The sequence below is a fragment of the Cyanistes caeruleus genome, chromosome 1 (genome assembly GCF_971803275.1).
Source record: "Cyanistes caeruleus chromosome 1, bCyaCae1.hap1.1, whole genome shotgun sequence".
In the NCBI taxonomy this organism is placed as follows: Eukaryota; Metazoa; Chordata; class Aves; order Passeriformes; family Paridae; genus Cyanistes; species Cyanistes caeruleus.
The window spans coordinates 40622888-40647184 of record NC_141701.1 but is presented as its reverse complement, the minus strand read 5'-3'; the positions used below and the strand labels follow the sequence as shown (position 1 = coordinate 40647184).

Below are 24297 nucleotides of genomic sequence, written 5' to 3'. Positions count from 1 at the left end.
TGTAAAAATAGAAGATAGTTGCATTCCAGACACTTGAAACCTCATCTTAGAGCTATGCATTTACTTCAGTCTCTATAAAAAAAAAAAACAACAACAAAAAAACCCACAAAAAACAAAAAATAAAACCAGGCCCAATTAAAATCAAAAAAATATCAATCAACTTTACCAATCTCCAAGTATTGAGATTCAGATCTCTGAAATTTTTTGGTTTCTAATCTTCAGAAGTGTATCTAAAAGCTTCAAAATAGCGCACAATAATCACAGCATAAATAATTTAAATACTGTATTATCATGATATTTATTTTCACAGCCTGAGAATCTCAACTTTAATTTATTATGCATCCTTTTATGAGATTCTAAATGAATAAAATTAAAGGAAAAAAGAAATCCCAATTCTTCTTTGCCTGACTCTTAAAACAGTATAATGCAATACAACAACAATTATGTTTTGAGAAGCTATTTTATTACTTAGTCCTGTAATTCTCAAGAAGGAAGAATGAGAAAAACCTACTCCTGTTTCCTGCTTCTGTCCCTCAGAACCATGAAACAAAATTCTTTCACTGATGCAACCTACCAGAAGCATCACACTGGAATCACCATTTTTTTTCAAAGGTAATTTGTTTACTAACATTTGCATACTGAGCTAGTTTTATCTTGTCAAAGAAAGCAATGGATATCTACCCCACTTTCTTCTTTTTAATCCCCAAATCCTACATATCCAAAAACTTTAGACTTTAAGAATCCATATCATAATTTGTCTCAGTATCCACAAATGCCACAAATCCATAAACAGCACAACCTAAAAGGATGTGACTTTGTCCATAAATCTCTACTACTTAAGATTTTCAATGCTTACTTTATATAAAACAGAGATCAACTTTCCTTTCATCGTTCATTTATCAAAACTTTTAAAACGTTTGAATCAAGCACCAAGTAAATATATATTAAAATTCTACCAAAAAGTCTACTGTCATCAAAGAAAAAAAAATCAACACTTTACAATGTAAAAGGTTACAGCATTAATACTGTTATCAAAGTCTGTTTCACAAAGTTTCATATAAATACTTTATTATTCTCCCTACTTTGAGGTAATGTTTCAAAGTATTACTTTTGTAACAGTATCACTTTAATTTACATCTCTGTGGCCAGTCAGTACCTTCCACCTTAAATTTTCCACAGTGCTTGCAAATGATTAAACAGGTTATTTGCCTGCACTTATCAAAGTTGACCTTGCTGGGTTATGTGATAGAAAGCTGTTCTGCACACAGAAGAGCAGGAGTGCACTTACAAGTGGGGGAAACACTTTAATACCATGAACTGGGCTAGGATCAGCTCCCCCCACACTCCCACCACCACTGTGCCTCTCCAAGGCATTTCTCAGATCCAAAGGAGCGACTCTTAGGGAGTTACTGAAGTTACCATTGAGCGCAGGGGAAAGAGAAATCCCCTGTGAGGGGATGCATGGGGGAGAAACCAGAGGCAGGGAAAGGGAAAAATCACAGTGACTAGGAGAGAAACAAGCCTGGGAAAGTCAGGGCTATGGTGACAAGTGAGACAGGTCCCCTGTGAGCAGGCTGCAGATCAGTATGTGTGTCCAGCTGTGCCCTGCCTATCCTGCTGGACTGTTAAATCTCCTTTTGCAGCTCTTTCTTGGGCATCTGTCTGGTTCCCATGTGCATCTACAAGACATGGATACAGACCACAAGTCACAAGGGCTGGTGGGTCTGTGGTAGCAGTAAAGCAGGGCATGAGCTTCTGCAGGTCTGGGTGTAGTCACATGGAGTACCAAACTGGACTGGCCAGCAAACTGGCAGAGTGGCCTTGGAAATGGGATGGGACACATTGGCTGAGTGAGGCAGCTGAGTGAGCTGGCTGCTGGAGAAACAAAGAGGGCTGAGCTGCTGGAGAATCTGTGGTGTTTGGGATTGGCAGCTGTGCATGTGTGTAAGAGGCAATGGGGCATAAACAGACCGGAGAGCTCCAGGGTAGAATGAGTGCCTAAACCCAGTAACTGGAAAGATTCATAATACATAGACAAGTGTTTGCAGACCAGCCAGTTCAGCTTGGCCATCCAGAAAGAGTAAAAGGATGAGGCCATTGGTGCTGTTTGTGCTTGCATTAATGCCATCTCTGCATTAGTGTTGGTGTGGTGGCAAATTATATATGTACATGTTGAATACACATGTTTGTTTGCTACTGAGAATACGTGCTTAGCCTCACAACTCACTGGACCTGAGGACATGGACACCTAAACTAAAAACAAGAAATACTTGAACAAAACTCTTTATAGGCCTTCTTTAAAAACACAAACCAAAATACGTAAGCACATTTAAAACTTGAAAACGTTTCTGAATTATTGGTTTTCTTTGTCTTCAGGTATGAATCAAGTAATATTGTAAATGTGGCTCCAAACTTATTTACTTAAAGTACCAACAATGTAATGTTCCAGATATCATCTGGAAGGGATTTGGAGCATTTGTGAAAGCTTGGAGCATTCCAAGATATTCATGCAAATACTTCAGCAAGAAATGGAAGTTGAGAACCTTTTAACATCGCCTGTATAGCAGCTGTGCACTTGCACAGCTCATGATAATCATAATTCCCACAATCTTACTGTATCAGGTTTTTACAGTCATACAAAGCACATGGTTTTCACCTGACAGAAGTGTAGTTTACAGATACAACACAAGAGGCTGCTACACTCACACAACCTGATGGAGTTATACCATGGACAACTACAGTTTATCCAGAGCATGCCAGAAGGGAGAAGTCAAATTTTACACTGACTTTTTCTGACAACTGAATTACTTCAGAAAACATCACAGAATCTCAGGAAACTTAGCAGTAATGAGTCTTAGTCATGATGAATGCATAATTAACTGAAGCAAATAATGAGAGACTAAGGCCTATGGGATTTTATAATACTGCAGATGTCAGCTCAGCAGAACTCAAAGAAACTCAGCAGCTCGACTTTTCTATGTCCTTTCAATTTCGTGGACCTTCTGACTGCAATAACGCCAAATTTAGAGTTTCTTGAAGGCAGAACACAGCAAAGGTTAACAAACTGGACTACACTGAATGGAAGGAAAACCACAGTTCATTCTCAAAAGGGTAAAGGAAACAGTTTTGCAAATAAAGAGCAGGATCACATGCCCAGCAGAAGAAGAGCCAGCAAAATCCCACCCACCTGAACACAACAGGAACTACAAGAGTATGAAAGAACTTCATCAGTCTCAGGCAAAAATTTTCAAATGAAAATCAAATCCTGTGATGACAAACTGAGGTACCAGTACAAATACAGCATTCCTGATTACTTGAAGTTATTAGTACTACAGAAATATTAATAATTTGTCGAAATTCAGCATCTCCTTTAGCAACTGCTTTGGAGTTCAGTCTTTCAGCAATGCCAACTTGCATTCATTTCAGTCATGCCTATCAAGCAAAAATTTTTCTGAAAATATGATTAAGAAGATAATGGCTCCCACAATCATGTCTTTTTTTACTTTGATACACAGACCATGATATAACAGCATAGTCATCCTGACTGGGTTGAGTAGTATTACTTTCCGTTTTCTTTTATATGTCAAGAAAACCATATGCAAATTCCCAAGTATCTGCTAGAAACACTTGCTATAGAAATAAAAAAAAAATCTCAGAATAGTAATCACTTCTCATTTTCTGCCAACCACATGGTCTTAATTCCTCTTTCAGTGTTAAAACAACTACTTATAGGAATCAAGCCTTTCCTTTGGGACAGGGATGCCACAGCACATCAGTTGCTGACTGTGATTCATTATTAGCTGGTTATTACTGTAAACAATTCCAATTACTAACACTTCACTTCCAAAAACCACACATTGATACAGCAATCTCCTTTCGGAGAGGCAGAATTGTCTTTTTTAAAATATGAATAAAAAATTAGCACATCACCTCTGAGCTGATCTCTTTGAAATCTAGTTCCCTTTCACTCCTGAAGACAACTCAAAACAAATTCTGTTTGTTTTGCTTGTAGGATGGTATCAATACACACTTTTAATAGTTACATTCCTTTTGTGTCTACAATATTACTGTATACTGCCTTTCACTACATCTTCAACTAGTATTTTAGAAAAACTCTGATTTGACTCTAACTCTTACCACTAAATCTAAAATTACATTTGTAGACATCATCTGGAAAAAAAAAAACAACTTCCCAGTGACAGATGCCTCCTGGAGGAACATTATCCAGTATTACAAAGCTGTCACTATTCATCCTGAAAATAGTTTTCAAGATTGTTTAATTTGCCATTAGAAATATGCACCTATCACTAAAGACTTTAACAAGACAATTGTTAAAAAAAGGAAGAAATAATTATGATTACTGTCAGATTTAGTAAGACTTACCTATTTATAAATCATGCAAAGAAAAGTTTTTGTAATAAAAACAGCAAGCTTGTGGTACTTGAGTGCTCAAACACAGACCTCTAGTGCTATTTAAGGTGCTCATGCTAACTATTGGCTACTTGGCTGGTGCTACAGCAACAATTAGTGCTAAATAAAACAGAAAATTCTTCTGCCCACATCCTGTCTTTGCTTCTCTCCAAGTAAGAGCAGCTCTTCTGACTTTCTGTGTGACTTAAGACTGCTTTGAAAATTGAGTCTGGAAAAGCAACCAGATAAAAGGCATTATTGGCCAAAAGAGAAACAGAAGAGCAAACCTGAGAGATTTTTGACCAGTCTCTCATCACCACGTTCTAAAAAACATTCAGAACAGAGATCCTGTTTACAGTGTCTCCACTGCCACAGAACTGGTTGGTTGTCCAGATGTTCTTTGTGTATGTGTGTCTCTAAACACACACCATCTCCAGTAAAGCAGGAATGTCATCAGCCAAGACAAGAGCTCTCTTCTCTAACTGCTTAGCTACCTCTACTTCAGATTTACCTTGTCTGTCATCTTTTTTTTTTTTAATACTTCAAATAATGTATACCTGCAGTAAATCCTCTCATATCTAACAGCTCCATGCTGACAACTCTGATGCCCTGCAGCATCTCCATATAAATGTCTTTCATTCGGGATTAAAAACATCTCATGTCTCTATCAAACCACTTGATGTAAGCCTGTTACCTTTTAAACCTGATTTTAAGGTTTTGTTGTCAAATTCTGAACTGTTTCCTCAAACAAGTTTTTCAATGTTCATTCCAATTGTACTCTTTTACACCCCAGAAATGCAGAAAGCCCAACTTTGTTTTTCAAAGACGTATGTACAATTTTTTTTGTATGCTGAGCAAATACTACCTTGAGAAAATCAAGTGAAATTAAAATACCTGAGAGGCATTCCAAACCTCACCTGTTATGTCACCTTAACAACACTCACAGCATCTTAAACCTCCAATTGCCTGCAGCTTGTAGAGCTCAATACTCTGCACTTACAAAAGCAAGATCTTTACATCCTTTCTTCATTAAACATTAACAAAACAAGACTTCATTAAGTGCATTTTCTAAGAAGCAGGCTTATTTTTCTGCCCCAAAACAGCCCTTCTAAGAAGAGGAGTTCCACAGTAATTCCCCACTCTAGAACTTCACCATATGAGAATACACCAGAACCTGTACCCTGTGAGCTCCCAAGGTGATTCCTGATGCCACATCTAATCTCTTTTAGGGCTGTGGAGTTTGTCTTTTTTTATTTTAGGTGTTCTGTAATGACCTCTAAACCAGTGCCTTTCTGACAATAAAGGACAATTTATATGTTGTGTTTCAGTTTAAAGGACTGATAAAATTAATTGAGAAATTTGTCACATACCAATTGTAGTCACAATGTACAGGTGATAAAGAACCTACAGTTGTTCTCCAGGCCCGTTTCCAATCCTACAGGTTCCAATCCTTTTCTTCTTTCCAAAAAATACGTTTCTTTGGACTAACTGCCATTTTTAAAGACATCTTTGCTTACAGTTTACTTTTACTTCTTACTTTCAACATTTCCAATAAGCTTCTGACCAGAAGCAGATTCAGCAAGAATCCACAACATACATTCCATCAGTATTCCAACCTCCTTGAGGTTAACATCACTGTCGACTTTGCAATAATTTTTCTGAAACATGAAGTAGGCATGACATACCAGGACAAAAAGGAGAGAAAACCAATACCACTCTTCTGAATGCCAGCCAGCTATCTTTCAGTTCTGCAAAAAGTCATATTCACCATCCTGAGCTGCTATAAATTCTATCCTTTCTTCAAAGACCAGAAGTCCAGCCCAAATTTCTTAAATAACATAGCAGCAGAAACTGCTTTATGAGCTTGCATGAAGGAGGCCTGAAGGCTTTCATTAACATCCAGTGCACACAAATAAGTCCCAAAGGAACTGGAGCACAGTAGTTATTTCCTGATGCTCTCATGTAATTATACCCATAATATTTGATATAACTACCACACTTCAGTCCCTATAACTCCATAAATGATGAAGCAGAATAGTGTGAACACAGTTCTGCAAAGCAGATACATTTAAAAAATTCTCCATTCAAAAAATCCACACTTGGTTGGAGAGGATGAAGCATGCAGATCAACTTCTGATCCTACCAGAAGATTCCTGGATTGCCTTAGGCCAGTCACATACCCCATTATTCATCTGCAAAACATAATTGCACATACATCCTACCCACTTTTGCTTTGAGGAGTTTACATTCTAAGTAGGTAAAATAAATGAGATTATATTAAACAATGTCTGCATTTAAAAGTGCCAAGTGCTGGAGACTTCAAGGCACTTTTCTTACACAGAGAGCTAATTAATCATCAGCTACAGAACATCATTTTCAGTTCAGCACGGTAGAATAGCAGATCTCTGTGACATTCCTGCTGAAAATGGGAACAAAGCAGGAAATGACAAGAACAGGTACATGTAAAGACACTTCTCATCCAGGAAAAAATTACTGTCTTCTCAGGTATTTCTCTCCATGTACCTGACAGTGGCATGAGCATTATCATAATGCTTCATGTTTCAGAATTGCTTTTAATGTATTTGTTCAGGAGAACTTTTAAAACACCTGACATCAACTTTCTGAGACACTGCACGGGGAAATTTTATTGCCTGGTTCTGGGGGGGAACAAAACAAGAACCATGCACTACAATGTCTTACAGCAGGAATTTTGTGCTGTCTTTTAGCATTAAAAGACATTTGTGCAAAAAAGCATTTTAAATGTCTTTTAAGTTTGCCTTAAGACTTCCACCTGCACTGGTATCATGCCTAAGAAGCCTACCTTTAGCTTCAGAATACATGCTTCCCGTCTCAAGGCACTTCAAGTTTACAGAAACAGCCAAGTCACTGCTCTGCTATCATCCAGAACAGGCATGGAAAACTAAAATACATGCCTGACACTGAGGACCTATTCTTAGGTCTCCTATTAGACAGCAGCCTCTTCAAAAGGAGCTGCAGGTTGGGGCAGTCACTGACAGCCAAACAGAAGACTAAATAATAAAACCACTAAACTGCCAAGATTATGTTTATAAAAATGGCAACATTTCATAATTTACAAATAGAATACTGCAAAATTAAAACTGGCTAATCACATATGTAAAGCAAGTCATGACTCAGATTGATGAAGAAAATCCAGAGAACAGACCAATAAGAGAGGCAGGAAGATATTTACAAGTATTCTGGACTGAAGGTAAGAGATTATGCAAGGAAGGAACCTAACCCTGTATAGACAGAGCAATAAAATTTGGCCATCCAGGACTTAAAAAGTAAGAAAAGTAATATATACTTTTTTCTGTTTCTGCAATTTCATCAAATCCTCCTCACTGCAGACCTTTCAACAACATCTAATTGTATTTTCTAGCATTTCTGAGGGACACTGACTGTTGTAAAGAACATCTGGCTAAGTGTCCATCTCCAAAGCCCTCATTGTGGCTCTCTGACCTCACTCACATACTTCTAACATTCCTATCATTATATTTATTCAACCAAATTCAGTTAAAATGCCGATAGATGTCACACATTTTTCCACCTACATATCCAAAATACTTTTCAAACTTTCCCAACAAATCAGGCAGGAGCTCTGCAGAAGACAGCTCCATTTATCCAAGCCTGATTCTTTCCAGAGATTGTCTGCCCAGAGTAAGGTAATGGTCCTGCTGGGGAAAAAAAAACATATCACACATTATAATTCATTTTTAAGCATAACTGATTAAAGTTACAAAGATATTGTCACCACACATTATTGTAATTTACTAACTCTAAGCACTGGATGTTTTGTGTCTTGCATCTTAAAAAGCATTCTCTGTAACACAGATGTCATAGGGTCAAGAGGAATTGGGTATCTTCATTAATTTGCTGAAGTGCTGACTAGCCTTATTCTGGGTATTTTTTGTGTGTTTCTCAACGTTTGCTGCTGTTTATGAGAAAAAACCTTACCTTCTTGCTAAAGGCTACGGCTCAACTGAACTTGACTTATTACTTGACAGGAGTAAAATACCCCATAGAAGAATTAACTATGTTGGCACTGACAAGTACTGCAAGGACACAAGTATTTTCCACACACTGGAGAAGTTTAGTAGTTTCATGAAGAATTTGTTTTCAGATACCCCCTCACTCTTCCACCTTAGGTGTTTTTTTCCACTTTTGTTGTTGTTGGTTTGGTTCTGAGTATTTTTGGGGGCGTTTTTTGTGTTTATTTTTTTATATGACAGAGCTGCACAAAGCAGGCGGCTGACCGAGTATCAAATAAATGCCAAGATTCCTTCCCCCTCTGCCCTCCCTTCCCCTTCCTGCAACTTCAGAGGGAGCCGCTGATTAACTGCCGAGGCAGGGGGGAGGACGGCGGACGGAGGAGAGACGAGACCCGCACATGCACTGCAGAAGGTGGCCCGAGGTTTCGGGCCCAAGAGGAATCCCATTAACACCGCAGACCGCAGCTCAGCTACAGACATGACCCCAGGACGCCTCCTCGAGCAGATAACAACAAAGAAAACAGACGGGAGGAGGTGGCAGCCCTGGAGCCAGTTCCTGCTCCTCCCCTTACTCTTCTCCCAGCCAAAACAGAGACCACAACATAAACCGAGAGAGAATGTGTGTTTATGGCAAAGCTGGGGACACAGGCAGCCTCCTTTTCCCCCGGCGGCTGCCGCCAGGAATGCTCCCCGACCGATTCACCCTGGCTTACGGGCGAAAAGTGAAGTTATCGCGCATTTCACACACTTTATTTATGTAAACAAAGTATCCCGCTCGCTGCAGCCGCACCACCTCCCCCACTTCTTAGCCCACGGTTTTTCCTTGAAACAAAACAAAATGTTGTCTCACGTACTCCTCAGCGATGTCTCGGCCTAGAAGACGCAGACCCCACAAGCCCCTCTGGTTGTAAAAGCTCGACAGCAAGAAAAACAAACCAAGCCCAAACAAATCCCCCAAAACGCAGGCTCCCCTTCTCACTGCATTTCCTCAAAGGCAGAAAGCAAACGCAGAGCCGTCATGGGGGCGGGGGGAGGCAGAGCGCTGAGCCGCAGCGGGGGACAAGTGCTGCTCTCACCTTGCCTGTACCAGCACCCCCCGGCCTGGATCTCGAGGCTGGAACCTTCTCTCTTGTCCCCGTCCTCTCACAGCTGCTCAGGCCCGCGGCAGCTACACCAACCACCTCTCCTCCTCCCAACCCGTTTTGGGCCAGAGATTATTTATTACGCGGACGGCGCGAGGGGTGGTAAGGGTCGGGCAGAGGAGGAGAAGGAGAAGGAGGAAGAAAAAAGGGCTGCCAGGAGCGTACGCACAGAGCCCGTCCTGTCCCTCCCCAGGGCGAGCCCTCACCCTGTCCCGGCTGCGCGAAAACAACCACCCCCCCCCCCGCTCCATCCCCCTTCCCCCGCGCCTGCGTGCGGGGCCCGCGGACAATGGGGATCGGAGCGCTCGGGGAGACAGCGAAGGGCAGGGGCCGGAGGGCCGCATTCTCCCCCCTCCCCGCCGCCACCCACCGTCCCGGCCGTCCGACGGGGCCTCCGCATCGCACAGCGCGGCCGGAGCGCAGTTCTGCCCACCCCCGTACAGTACGGGACACTCACCCGTTCCGCAGCGGGCGCCGGACCCTGCGCTGGGCACACCGGCGAGACCCGCCGGTGGGGGGGAGGGAGGGGGGAGAGGCGAGAGGAGAGCGAGAATTGTAGGCAGGAGAGCACTCCGGCGCTGGGCAGCCGCAGGCCGGGGATCACGGTCGGTTCGGCGGCCGGTGCCCGTGCGAGGGACGGGACGGGACGGGACGGAGGGGGCGGGGCCCGACAGCTGAGAGGATGTAAACAGAGCGTCACGTGACCCCGCCCCCCGCGCGCGGGGCCGCCGGGCGAGGCGAGGGCGAGCTCTGCGCCGTTCCGCGCCCGGCCCTGATTGGCCGCTCTCCCCCCGCCCGACAGCCAATGGGCGGCCGGCGCTCGCGGCACTCGTCACCAGTCGCTCAGGGGTCGCGGGGGCCCCGCGCGCTAACTCCCCCCTCCCTCGCGCTCCCCTTCCCGCGCCCCGCCGGCTGGGAAGCGCCGGCAGTCCCGTGTCCCCGGCCCCCTGCTCTCCCGTGGGCCGCCGAGGATGGACAGCAGGACTGCCTATTCTGGTTATTCCGCACCGTGTTCTCGTGCGGAAGGGCCGAGCCGCGGGGGGAGGAGCGGCAGTGGTGGCGGCGGCACCGCGGGTGGAAGCAGGGGTCACGCAGCCGCGCCGGAGGCCCGGATTTAAAAACATGCGCAAGGTGCCCCCGGGCCTGCCCGAAATAGCTTCGCTTTCCCCGGGCTTCCGCGCTTGTGGCGTTCTCGCCTTTCTCAGGGGATGCGGCGGCTCTGCTGGACCCATCCGTAGGGCCTCTCTCAAGGGGAGCCAAAAAGTTCACCTCACACCCTGAGAGAAGGGGCTTCGGGCTGTGTTGTCGATGCTCCGAAAGATAGTTTGAAAAACCACAGGTAGTAAGATCATGGGGAAAGCTCAGAGAAGTCGTTAGAAATGTCAGAAAATGTCTGAAGGGGGGCTTTAAAGATGGTAAAAGGTCTAGAGGGGATGTCGCATGAGGAATAGCTGAGGTCGCTTGGCTTGTTCAGCCTGGAGAAGAGACTGGGGGGAACCTCACAGCAGTCGGCGGCTACCATGGGAAGTGGAGGGACGTTTCTTTCTGGTGACCACTGAAGGGCCTGCGACAACGGCATGAAGATGTGGAGGTTTTGGTTGGATATTAGGAAAAGTTTCTTCGCCCTGAGGGTTGTTGAGAACGGGGACAGGCTCCCTAGGGAAGTGGTTAGGGTACTAAGTCTAACATTAGTGTTTGGACAGCACTGTCGAATCAGCATAGTGTGATTCTTGGTGTGGTCCTTTGCAGGGCCGGGAGTTTGACTTTGGTAATCCTTTTATAACCTTTTCAACTCAGGATATTCTATGGTTCTATGAATTTAGGAAAGGAAGAAGTACTGCAGAAGGAAATAGACATAAATAAGTGGATATAAATAAGGGAAGCCTTGGGCCCCGGTGCAGACTTGAATCCCAAAGTGATGAAGAGTGTTGGGTCATTCTGAGCTGGTCTCAAGTGACATTTCTGAGGCATTTTCTCTGGTTTGTTTTAGTAAGGAGGAATGATGTGGGATTTGGAGAGTCGGTGGAAAAATTAGGCTCAGCTGGTGTTTGTGGTAACTAAGAGTTACACAGGTGTCAGGACTTGTAGCAACTTGACTAATCTGTTTTCCTTGTGGAAAGGAATGAGAAATGCCTGAGGTCAGTATCAGAAAAGTGATGACATTCAAACTTCATGAACACTAAGTTCATATTCACCAAACAATCAGGGAGAAGGTTTCGTATTTAAGGATTTCAGGCTAATGGATATGAAAACCTGAAGATGTAGAGTGGATGTTATAATAAAACTAATTTAGATAACTTGTAGACATTTACAAGGACAATTTAATCTGGAGTGTTGTAAGCACTGAGTGCTTTGTGAAATGCACCTAAGAGGCATGAAGTTTTGAGCTTTAGCCAAAGTTTGAGTAGTGGTGGAACAGGATTTCTAACTAAAAGTCTTGAGAGTTGAAGGACATAAAAGTGTAGCTGGTAGGAAGCCAGGAGTGAGTATTACTCTGTTGGGGGACAGGATTAGTTAATACGTGGAGCAGACAATGGTTGTAGATAGCAAGAACTGCAGTGAAGATAATTAGCAATATAAGGGGAAGAGTTTGTGTTAGTTTGGTACTTATTTCTAAGTCTTCTGTCATTTGGACTGAATGATTCAAACAGTGCTACAAATTGCCATCCTATTAGTGATGTAACTGATGGCTCCTTGAATGAGAGAAATAGAAGGGAGAATAAACACATAAATTCAATATTTACATTGAAATATGCCTTACATCAGTGAATGAATAATTTTTGTTGGCTTTGAGTACTGTAAGAGTTGGTACTGGCTTTGATTCTAGTAAGAACTTTTAGTCAGATGTAATAAGTGTATATTACTGTATATATTCCTGCCTGTTGCATGTGTGAGGGTTTCCTGGTTTTAATTCCTTCTTTATCCATCAAATCCTAGATATTCTTGTGACTGAGCAGCATGTAGACAAGGTGCACTTAATCAGTAGTCAGGACAGAAGTTATGGCCATGTTTTTGCTCATTGAGTTTTAAGAGAATTTTAAAGATAGTTTTTTTCTTCTGTAAATTACCATGCTTGAACTGATACTATCTTTTCCATTTGTGAACATGGATGTACAATTAGGAAAGCAATTCTGCCATCTTTTGTAGCTGAAAAGAAGCTTCAGCATTCAGGTCTAGCAGAAAATTCTACTCAAGCATGTATGGTTCTCCAAATCTGTTCTAACTCCTGTCCATCCATTGTCAAAAAAGAAGTAAGGTGTGTATTTTCTGATACAGTATGTAACTTCTGCATCTTGATGTGAAATATATTTATTGTCACATTATTTTCGATTGAAGATGTGCATCATTTGGGCAACTTTTGTTTTCATTTGAATGTAAGTTAATAGTCTCAAAAAAAGCTAAAGTGTTATGTGATAGGCCCATCAAAACTCCATAAGCTTTCTGAGTTCAAAACCCACATTTGCCACTTCTTAACTGAATGAAATTGAAATACTGAAACCCACTTCTTACCTGAATCACTGCGAGAATCCTTTCAGCCTCATAAAACAATGGGCTAGGCTAAAATTCCCCACAGACTTCATTATTCTGTGCAGGCTTGGAGTTGTTTTATTGTATCTACAGATATAAGCATAATTCACTTTTTTGGTATTTTGTCCTGCTGCTTTGTTATTTTTTTCATGATCTAGATAAAGTCTGAACTATGTGGAAAACTCCAGTGAATCTTCATTCTGTGCTTCTGGTGAAGGTTATAACATTCAGTTATCTAACAGATAAGTACTCAAGACTGACATTTTTTTGATAAATTTGAAATTTGCTACCAGGGGTCATTAAGGTTAAGTATTTAGACTTAATTGTTACTATAATGAACAGAAAATTGGATATACACAGCAATTTATAATGAAAACTGTTTAAAATAAAGATAGATACTGAGTAGGCATATTATTAGGCATATTTATTATTTATGTAGAAAAAAGTTGTCCTTTAGACATATTTACCTTCCTAACAATGGCAATTGTTAGGAAAAAGCTTAAATAGAGTGGTGCAAATTGCATTCCCTGAATACAATCCAGTTGGCACAAGGCTAACAAATAATGTTTCATTTGCACTACTTATATTTTTTACATAGCTCTAATTAAGGAAAATCATTTATATATCATTGCAGTTAAGGTACTTTGATTTGAATCAGTTTCAACTCTATGTTCTGTTGTTGAATAAGCATTTTAAAATATTTTTAAATGCTACAGAAAACATATAAAACAAGTATTAAAGTATTTTTATTCAACATTTATTTTTAGACATATGTGCCATTTTCTTAATAAAGCTTAAATTTGTAATATTTTGGTGGAGCTTAAGCTGATACTGTTTAAAATATTTTTTTTATGTTCTGCAATACAAACTAATTTATATAAAGTTGTGACAGTATAATGTTTTGTAGGATTCCTTAAGGCTTAGATTATTCCTACCAAATAAAGATCATTTTTACTTTGTTGCTTAGCTGAGGAAAGTCAATGCAAGGATAAGGATATTAGAGACTTACACTTTAGCTCTATTTGTAATTAGTTATTTCACACTGTGGCGCATACATTTGTACCATTGACACAGCTTTTCAGAAAATATTTATAACTCACTGTCATTTTGAAGCAATCCATTTTCTGATTCTACTTTTTTTTTCTCATTCATTTTGCATATAACTTTTTTTTCTGTAGTTTCCACAATCTTATTAGATTTTCTTTCCCCAGACAAATTTCATTCTATACTTTTGTTTCATGTTTAATTGCAAAGTATTTTAAAATTATAGTTGATTTCCTATGTCTATTTTATATACTCTCTCATACTGATAACTTTCTGACAATTAACTTTCATCCACTGAGCTCTTTCTCTGTGTTTTTAATTTTTCTTTTGATCGCCTTCTTTCTTTTCCTTTATTTTTGATAGGATTTCTTTCCTGGCAGACTTTGACTGGTTGGTTTTACAGGTGTAGAACAAAAAAGATGTGCTACACAAGTAGCAGCTTCAGTTTTCAGATGTTGTCATCTTCTCTCTACAACAGATACCACTTCTGGCAGTTGGATACGGTGAGCACATACTTCACACTGTGTCACACATTCCATTGGCAGAGCTTGTTTCAGGAAAAGAGCCTGAAATGGAAAAGTGATGCAATGGCTTCCCCTGTCTTGTAGCCTTGGTCTTCCTGCATTACTGTATTATCTTAGAGAGTAAAAGTACTGTGTTCTTGAAAACAACACAAGTAATATAAAGGAAAAAATAATGAAATAACTTCTGGAAGCAGTTTAATTTGTTCTGGGTTTTTGGCCTACCTTTCATATTTTTAAAATGTTCTATTTTTGCATTCTTTGCTCCCAGATGTTCAAATGTACCTTCTGTGGCTCTCATCTGTATCCCAGCACTCATCCTGCCATTTCCAAAGATTTGTGGTAAGTAATGTTCAAGTTTCCAGGAATGGAACTGGGTCATCCCCCGGAGAGTGCCAAGCCCAAGCTGAGTCCCTCAGGTTGCATGTACAGGATGAACACATCCTTAGCTAAGCTGTCACGGACTGGTCAGAGTGTAACCTGCAGTCCTCATGAGTGGCCAGACACCAGCCTGGCAAATCATCATCCAGGCTGTTGATGTGGGCATCTGGAACCAGCAGCTGCACTTCTTTGAGGTGTGGCCTGGCTCTGAAAGCTTTTTAGTCACATTTGTACAAAGTGTTGCTTTCACAGGTGAGACTTGAAAGATTGTAAAACTGGTAAGATCTACATATGCCGTGTATAGTGTCTCTGCATCTTTGACCTTGTTAGCCTGCAGTCTGGATAAACAAACTCAGCATTACTGTCTTAGATAAAAGTGGTTGTATGCTAATCAAACTTTAGATCAGAACAACAATTCCCAAAGCTCCAGAGCTAGGTGATTGAAAAGAGTGCCTTTAAAAGGACTAAATCAACCTTTACTACAGACCTTGTCCATGTGCCAGATTCCTTCATTGAGTATTCCCACTGGTCTTTAAGACTTGCCAGTTTTTCTTTGAGATTTGCACATTCTTTCTGCTCTCTAGCCCCCTTCAGAGAGGCAGTTTGTTACTGTAACTTGCTAAGGCATTTTGAGTTTTTAGGGATAGAGATTTTCATTACTGTAAATTTTGAAATACACTTTTTGCAAATATTAATTGCATTAAGCAATTGAACAATGTTTTTAATGCTGTGGATCACAATCATACTCCTCTGGATGGAGTTATTCATGTACTTATTTGGGATGCCTGTAATCTTATCTGTGCATCCCACCTCTCAAAACCCATTTAAGTGGTCATAATTTTTATCAGCTTTGTTAAAAGAAATGTAATACAATGGTAGCAAAAGCATCTTCTTTTGATGCCCTGGGTAGGCAGGAATAGCAGTGATAATCTTCAAAAGTGATATGCCTGAATACATTTGGTTAGGAGAGTGCATGAGGCTTTTTCTCCTTGCCATGAAATCCTCTGCTAGGGTGGTTTTAGCACTCTCAGCCTCACTGGAGCAGTTTTTGGGAGAGCTTCAGGCAGTGGGCAAAGCATGGCTAGAAGTAAAAAGTAAAAGCTAGAAGTATCGTAGTTGTCAGAACGTAAGCTGAGCTCAGTTCAGATTTTAAGACATTGAAAGCACATACTAGAAAAAAAATACCAAAACAATGAAACCTGTATTTTAACTTAAAGATGTAAATGAGTGAATGAAATAGAGAAAGAAATTAAATGGAGTCTGTGGCCATAGATATTGGTCATAAGGATGTGTCTCTCATGATCAGCTGTTTGGCCTTCTTCAGATTACTCTTCCAATTTCTTGTGTGCTCCTTCCTTTATTCTATTAAGAACAAGCTTGAGGTTGTAGCAACAGAAGGGTTCCCGTGACCAGTAGTCACTGCCAAGTGCTTAACCAAATGTTGCTCATAAATATAACAAACTGAGCACATCTAGATAATGACTGACATACTACAAAATCTAGTCACACAATCAAATCTTAAAAAATCTTTCAGAATTTGGTACTAAGGCAAGTGTCAGTTATGTAGATTTCATGTATATTACTTTTTATTTTTTCCATGATCTGTGATGGAAGAAGAAATGTCTTCCTTCAGTATTTCTGCTTTAAACCATTTGTAACTTGTCTCAGAGGTATATTAGGATACAAAATGAATATGTAAGCAGAAAGTGTCATATATTATCACTTCTGTCCTCCTTATCGATTGTAAACTGCAAGCACGAGACATTCTCCATGGAAATATGTTGATTTGTCTCTAGATGTAGCTGACAGTGAGTCAACAACATACTCTTTATGTCATCCTTTTCTTAAATCAATAGGGTGTTTTTCTAAATTTATAACGTCCTTTTTTTAGAAAGAACACAGTCCTTCAAACCAAGAAAAATTATATGCCACCATGGTTAATACTTTAAAGACAGTCTCTGAGCTTCCCTTGGATGAGTCATATTTAAAGGAAGTTGCTGTATTTATAGCAAATAAATAGCAGAAATACTATTCTGAAAATAAGAAATGTTTTCACTTTATTTTTGCCTGATTTTGTTAATCAAATATGGAACAATATGTAATTTAATTTGTATGAATTAAAATTTTACTTGTGGAACCTCTCTTCTGTATTTGGGCTGATAATACCCTGAGGTGTATTAGTGTATACAGTGTACACTAGTCCTGTTACTGATAGTCAGCTGGTCTACATTCCATATTTTCAGAGGCTTTTAAGATCAACTGATTACCAGATACCTAATAGTCTCCAAGTACTCTTTCTTACATGCAATCTTTGAGTAGGAAAGATGATGAAAGCTATCTGCATCTTGTAAATGTGTCAAAAAATGCTTATAGTTCCATTTCTACATTTCTAACACATTTAATATTTTGGCAAAGTGAGAAGGTTATGTTTATACATATTTTTTCCCTCTAAGTGAATTTAAATCTTAATCAGTAGGATTGAGTTGTTCGAGACAAACTTCTTTTTTTATTGTATGAAAGCATCCTTTCATACAATACAAGAGACATACATACAACAGACTACCAGAAAGACAAGGAAAAAGTAATTTATTTTATAAATATTAAAATATATTAATATTAATGAAGTTCAAATTATATAATATCCTATAGTTTAAATAATTTTTCTGAGACATTGACAAATATTACATTATGCCCCACAGGCTTGCTTAAGGATTTGTGCTTAAGATGCAGCATACAGGTTGCTCCTGAAAAAAGTGTTCTAACAGAGCTTAGTCTTTTTATTTAGCCTCCTCCTGATGCTTTAAAAAAAAAAATAATTGATATTTTTCTCCAAATTTGGCAGAGGTTTAGCACTTTTTTTTTGCTTGTTTTTGCATTTTTGATGATGCAATTGGCTATTCCTGAGTCTTTGATATATGTGCAGATGGCAAGGGCACTAAAAGTGAAACTTCATAACTGTGTCTGAGGAGAACATTATTTAGTAAGTCAGATGCAACTTCATTGTTAGGAGAGCTGCAAAGTGTCTCTAGAGCAGATCTGTTCCAAGCAGAACCACAGGCTTAGTTTTACAGTAAAAGGAATTAAATGGCCTGAATATTCTCCCATTTTAACCTCTGGCTCTTGGACCAATTGTGAGAAAGGCAAGGTATTTTGAGATGTTAGCTAGGTAAGATACCATCATGGAAATAAATTAATTGACTATGGCTATAGGGAACAATATGCATTTCTGGTTTTGGCTACGTGAGGCTCTCTGGCCATTGCTCCAGCTGTTTCCCCTGGCACTAATGGCAAGATCTTTTCTGCCTTCAGCTGTTCTCATACAAAGGCATATATATTGAATCACAGCTAGACTCTTTGTTGTGGGCAGTGGGACCTTCATCTAAAGTTTATTAAAGAAACTACTACTGTTGAGTCACAGGATGCAGGAAGAACCCCTTTGCTCTCTAGATCCCTTAGAGAGGAGCCTGGGTGTGACTGGATCCAATCTTAGTCCCACATTTGTCAACCGTTTATGTCTGAAGGACATAATATGTGTAATTGAGCTTTGTCCTGCAAGATTAAGGATGACAAACCAGATATATTTATATAAATATGTATGGTTTATTATAAAAATTACACAGAAAGATTTAGTCAGAATTATTTACTAGACAGTGCAGAAGCTATAGCAACTATTATAATATAGTGCATTATAAAACAATTTTGAAGCAATTATGTTAAAGCACGTGTATTAAAGCTAGCAGAAACAATTATTAAATAGAGATTAATGTTACTCACCCACACCAATGACTGTGGGCAAATCTGTTTTGCTAAGAAGTAAACTTGAAGGACATCTCCACTCATGGGAGGAACCTCCACACGTATACTTCAAGAAGGCATGTGTTAGAAGACTCTCCTGCTAAAATTCAAGACTGGGCTTTTTACAGTGACTGGGTGTCTGTCAGTCTCCAGGCCAGCTGTGTCAGTTCAGTAGCTTTAGATAACTTGTTGGTAGTATCACTTGTTTATTCCTTTATCTGGGTACTTTAAAGTCCTACCACATCTTCATCTCACTGTCAGAATGCTTAATTTTGGGACTGATGATTCAGATTGGTTTCAGCTTTATTCAACACCAAAAGCAGTGTGATGCCCCTTTCTTTATTTACCATTGGTAGCTTTGCAAATAGGACATTGTTCAAGTTGTTGTAGCCCCTTCCAGTCAGGGCATCCTGCAAGTGCATTTGCATGTTGGAGGAAGAATTGGAAAGGAGTGGCTAAAGTGGGAGAAGAATGCAAAATACTGAAGGCAGATCTCGTAACTGAGTATACTCATAGTGAGTGGTAGATTTGAGCTGTTCCATGCACAGCTGTTTGCATGATATGCTGAATACTTTCAGGGGCCTCTCTTTTAAGAGAGATTCATTTTGATGGGAACAGTGGCCACTGAGTACCAGTCAGCAGCAAGAAAAGGACTCCAAAGTTAAAGGGGAGCAAAGAGCTGAGAGCAGCAGGATGAGTAGTGCTTTCACTGCCAGGGTACAGTCTGGTCACACTTGAGCTGGATAAGCAAAGGAGAGTGGTAATAGCAACAGTTTATGGAGAGATCATAGAACAAAAGCAAGGCAACAAGCCAGAGCACCAGTGTGGTAACACGGGTAACACCAGGGAGGTAACACCTATAGGATAGGGCAACCTGAGGCTAGATGAATCTTCTCAAGCCACAGGCAGGGCTTGTGAGTGGACTCCCATCAGGACCATTACAGTCTCTTGGTGCACTAGACCATTACATTGAGCTTTTTAACTGATCAAGCCCAGATGGAGCTCTCAAAAGACATAACTCGGCAGGCCAAACTTTGCAGTGACTTTATACCTAGTTACAGGGTATAATAACCAGATGAAGATTGTACTGATTTGTCATGTTTAAGGTATGCCAAGTTAAAAAGATTCTGATAGTTTCAGCAGCCTTAGGTGGGCATTTGGTCTCTTGTAAAAATTGTCTTACTGTTGTGATAAGAAATAGGTTTATGATCTCTCATTTTTTTTTTTAATTTGGCCTAATGCATCTATCTTCATGTGCAAGACAAGGATGAGTAAGCTTGTGTTAAGCCTTGAGCAAATGCTGAAAGACACTATTTTCCCCTTAGTGCATACTGATAGTAGTTAAAGCCAGCTCGTTCTTGCATGCAACTACAGGACTGAACATTCTGTACTCCAAAAGATCTGCATGAGTGCCTAAATCTCCACCCTTTAAATCATGCGAAGGATTATATCAGAGTGAGATACAGGAAGTGGCCTAGAGAAGCTGTGGATGCCCTGAACTGCTCAGAACCATCATGAATGGGGCTCTGGTCTTAGTGGGAAGTGTGTCTGCCCATAGCAGGGAAGTTGGACTAAGTCCAATTAAGTTCCCTTCCAACCCAAACCATTCTATGTTTGTTTCATTTTAATTCTTGGCAATTCTCAATTTTCTACTAACCTAAAGAAATAAAAAACCTAAACAATCAACTATTTGGCAGTAAAAAACTATAAATCTTCATAGGGGTCATACATACATACCCAAGCTTTAATATTTTCATACATTAAAAGAAAAAGAAAAAAAAACATTGAAAAAACACAGGCATGAGAGAGTGTGAAAATTACTCTGCTAAAGTCTGCGACTTCTCAGGTAAAATAACAGCTTGAAATCAATGGAACAACACACAGATTTGAGGGTATGCCTCACATAGCCTTTCTTCTTTGAGTGTGGGTTGAGACTTTCAGTGGCAAGAAAATGTTCAGGGGACTCTAAGTGAGAAAAGTAAAAATGTTTTCTGCTAACAGTATGCTATATATTATAATAGTGGTAGAATCTGGTCCTGAAACAATTAAAATCTCAGTACATTAAAGAACACAAGTCCTTTGTTTTACATGCTAAGTTTGCCTCTGTATTATTTGATAGCCTGCTACTGTAAGAGATAAAAAGACAGTTATAATACAAACCTCATTTTCCTCCCCCAAAGGTATGAACTGTATTTAACTGATGTGCTTTTTTGCATTTTCTAGCATATAATTAATTGGAATTTGCACTCATGAAAATGTCTTACAGTGCACAGGTAGCAACGTGTTATTGCTAGTGAATGCTCACTAATTATCTCTAATTGGACTTCCTGTTTCTAAAGTCTGTATCTAGATAATTTTTAGGTGCTTCAGTACTTCACATAACCATTTCCGATTGAAAAAGTAGAACTCAAAGCATACTCTAGATCACAGGTAAATCTAGCAGTGGCAAGTAAATGTGCGTATTTAGAATGTGCCAGCATCAACTTAGGTCAATGAACGTTTACACTTAAGCCTCACATTGGCTTCTAAGTAGTTGTAATTGAGAACTCTGCTGATTTGATAATTCTGTTCTCTGAAAAGAAGATTGGTGCCGTAAAATAGAAAATGAAGCTCAAGAACTTTATTTTCTGTGAAAAAGTGTAGAAAGGAACAGGCTGGCCAGAGAGGTTGTGGAGTCTCCTATGGACATTTCAAAAGCTGTCTTGACACAAGCCTAAGTAACATGCTGTAACTAAATGACCTTCAGTGGTCCATTCCAAGCTCAACTGTTTGATGAAAATAAATGGCGCTTTTTCTTGCTTTTTTGTTTTACCTGAATAAAGCTTCTTGTATTTTTGGCATATAATAGAGAACTGAACTCATAATGTGCACAAAGTTACTAATTAAGGCCTATGAATAGAATTGTATCCAAATTATTATCCAAAGTCTCTAGAGCAATAGAAATCTTTAGGCACTAGCCAGCATGTAAGTAACCACACAGGTCAAACTTGTATGTTAAATGAAATTATTTGGTATCCAGCTGGATTCATGGGGATTCTTCAAATACATCTGTATTAAGGGTAAAATTCCATAGATTCATTAAAAAATAGATATACAATACATACAATGGCAAAACAGAAACACCCCAGAGAACCAGGCTAGTTTATCTTGCTCCATGTTGTTTATACATATCTTTTAACATTAAAAAAATAGATGAAGGCTACTGCATATCTCTTCATATCTTTTATTATAGTATTCTGCCTTCCAAAACTTGCCAGAATCTTTAGATGAAGTTTTAGCACATAAGAGAAAAAGAAATAACAATAATTCCCTGAACCTCAGCTGTGAAGAGGAAAGAGTAGAAGCATCTTACTTTCTGGAATAATTCACAGAAACAGATTTTAGAAAGCCACAATGGAAAATGTCTTCTAGATACCGAAGAGTTGTTCTGAATAATTTTACAAATGTCACATTTCCTTGGATTCTAGTTTAGGATCTTTTCTTCTCTGTTATACCACAGAAGCATCTTTTGACTGTTTAATCCTACTTTATTACAGATACTTAAACATTACTATGAAATTTTCTTCTTTTTTGGGTGCTTTAGACCTTGACTGTCAGAGTAGCTTCAGTTTCTCATGTAATGTGGGTATGTGTCTGTTAAAAATTTATTTAGCCAAGTGACCCTGAGGCTTTTTTCATTACCTTTCATTTGGTCCCATATACACTATCACTGACATTAATAACTTTCTAATAATAATAATATCACTGACTAATAATAATTTCTTTATTCTGACTTTCCACCTGCAGTCATGAAGGGTCATTTCACACAATAACAGTAACTCATCTTTATACTGGTGTTTAAATGTAAGGGATGTCTTACAGATCCCTCATTTAATTCATTCAGTGACCTCCTTTAAACATAAGAATTTATTTTGTCACATATTAAGTAGTTTTCCACAAGAAAGACAAATTAAGTATATGGTTTATATATAAGGGTTTGTGTGGCTGTTTAAAACTGATTTAGCTGTTGCAGAAGAGTGACACCATTCATTGCAATCAGAACTGGGGATCAAAACACCATTGGATACTGAGAGTCCAGACTGTAATAAATACTTGTTTTTTGACTCAGAGCTGCAGGTGACTGTAATGTCTGAAGATTTTTATGGGATTTATGGGTGTGTTTAGAGGATTAAACACACTCTCATTCCATAGGGAAAAAAAAAAAAGACTTGGAAACACATAAAGGTAGAGGCCCAGCATTTGAATAATGTTGCCTTCTTAGTAAGTCATGTTGTAAACCTTTCAGCATGCTGTGACCTACTATAATCAGTTTCCAGAATTTCAAGCCAACTTATTCAATACCTACATTTTATCCAAAACCATAAAAGCTTTAAATATCAATTAAAAAAAATAACTGATAAATTTCTTTCTTGATGGTTACTATTTAAACAACTATAAATATTCTTAGGGTTATTGTAGCACACTTTTTTTTTTCTGGTAGTCACAGGCGTTGGTAATGCCCAAAGATGGTGTTATTGCAGAGTACAATAACATCCAAAATATCTTCACTATTTCCTCTGCCTAAAACAGAGTGTAAATTTTTTGGGAACTGGGCATGTCTTTACATGGGTTTATTACTGCATCTCACCTACACAGCTCAACTATCAGAATATTCCCTTTTAATAGATTATTTAGCTTCTGATGTCATTGTCAGAAGTGACCTTTCTGTAGTCACCTTTCTGCTGACAACTCTTCTGATTTTGCAAAAGTTTTCAGAAGCAGTCATTGGTTAGTACAAAGGAAGGAGGAAGTTACATAGCACTAATAATTGTTACTAATTTTCAGAGAACCCTTAGACCTGATTTCTGCTTGACTGGAAATTCTCTGAAATACCTTATTTAAGTCAGCACAGTATTGAGGAAATTTTATTAAAATTCTACATGGAGATTAGTGTTTAATCCCATCTGGGACATTAACACCAGGGAGCTTGATTTCTTAAGATAATTTTTAGATAATTTTTCTTTGCAATATAATTATTAGAGCAGCACCGTAATGTTTACAGAACCAAAAAATTCCCAGACCTGAAACACTAAAAAATGACTGAAGAGCCTAAACTGGTGATAGGAGTTTGATGTCCTTTAGACAGAAGATAGACTCTATTTCCTCTAAAAAGACTTGACTTTGCCAATCAATTCATGTAAATACCTTTACCTGTAGAGAAAATAAAGGACTATGGTATTCATTACTTCTTCTCTCTCTTGTATTAAATACCGAAGACTTTAATGGAAATTGAAGGATAATTTTTAATACAATTAAATAACAGTGAAGTAATGATACTTTTCATTCCCATAGCTTTGAAATGTAAAGATAATTATTTTCCCAGTTCTCTGTAGAATAGGCATGTATCATTAGCCTTTGAGTACAGTGAAGTACAGCAAGGTTAAACAATTTTTTCAGAACTAGAAAAAAAATAAGGAAAACCAAGAA

The 24297-nt window shown here is 39.2% G+C and overlaps 1 protein-coding gene and 1 long non-coding RNA gene across 6 annotated transcripts in view; one reads left to right on the top strand and one right to left on the bottom strand.

Moving 5' to 3' along the window:
* The window catches only part of PCMTD1 (protein-L-isoaspartate (D-aspartate) O-methyltransferase domain containing 1), a 41053-nt gene extending 30713 nt beyond the window's left edge, over positions 1 to 10340 (bottom strand). The window contains exon 1 of one of the 3 annotated variants that reach the window (XM_086888326.1): positions 10020 to 10340. The gene's annotated coding sequence lies outside the window, so the exon portion shown is untranslated. Of the gene's footprint in view, positions 1 to 7982; positions 8106 to 9496; positions 9847 to 10019 lie in introns of those variants that run through there. The other 2 variants (XM_023921141.2, XM_086888339.1) reach the window with 2 other exon arrangements.
* Positions 10341 to 10366: 26 nt separating this feature from the next.
* LOC111924861 (uncharacterized) overlaps positions 10367 to 24297 on the top strand; it is a 29325-nt gene continuing 15394 nt past the window's right edge. The window contains exons 1-5 of one of the 3 annotated variants that reach the window (XR_015286668.1): positions 10367 to 10901; positions 12684 to 12818; positions 13249 to 13336; positions 14538 to 14637; positions 14927 to 14997. This is a non-coding gene — a long non-coding RNA (uncharacterized LOC111924861). The remainder of the gene's footprint in view (positions 10902 to 12683; positions 12819 to 13248; positions 13337 to 14537; positions 14638 to 14926; positions 14998 to 24297) is intronic. The other 2 variants (XR_015286670.1, XR_015286669.1) reach the window with 2 other exon arrangements.